Raw genomic sequence first — 453 nt, 5'->3', positions numbered from 1 at the left:
GTGACGAATTCATCAAATGTTTGACACTCCTTTTGTACGATTGTATTGAATACGTATCTTTCATACGTTTCGTTGATTTTGGGCGTAAAATATTCCGTAAATCGCTTTTTGATTGTGCTGACGCTTTCTTTTTCATTTTCTGTTAAGTTGAAAGTATTGTAAATTACTGCTGCGTCCTTTCCTACAGACGCCATGAATACTGCGACCTGAACTTCTGGTTTTTTAGTATCCAATTCTGTCGCGATGGAGTACCAGTCGAATTGTTGAAGCCACAATTTCCACTCGTTTGCCACATTTTGATAATTGTTTATGACAAAACTTTTTGGTGGTCTAATATTGTGGTCAGGTTTTCCCTATTAGTTGCTGGGTCTGGCATTTTTCCGTTTTAATTCGGGTTTCGGCACCATGTAATGTACCTTAGCTTAGGTACAAATTACTTTATTAAATAAAAGA

Source organism: Rhagoletis pomonella, unplaced genomic scaffold (assembly GCF_013731165.1).
Source record: "Rhagoletis pomonella isolate Grant_MI unplaced genomic scaffold, Rhpom_1.0 Rhpom_scaffold_00003, whole genome shotgun sequence".
Taxonomy (NCBI): Eukaryota; Metazoa; Arthropoda; class Insecta; order Diptera; family Tephritidae; genus Rhagoletis; species Rhagoletis pomonella.
Note: the sequence above shows the minus strand (reverse complement) of the source record.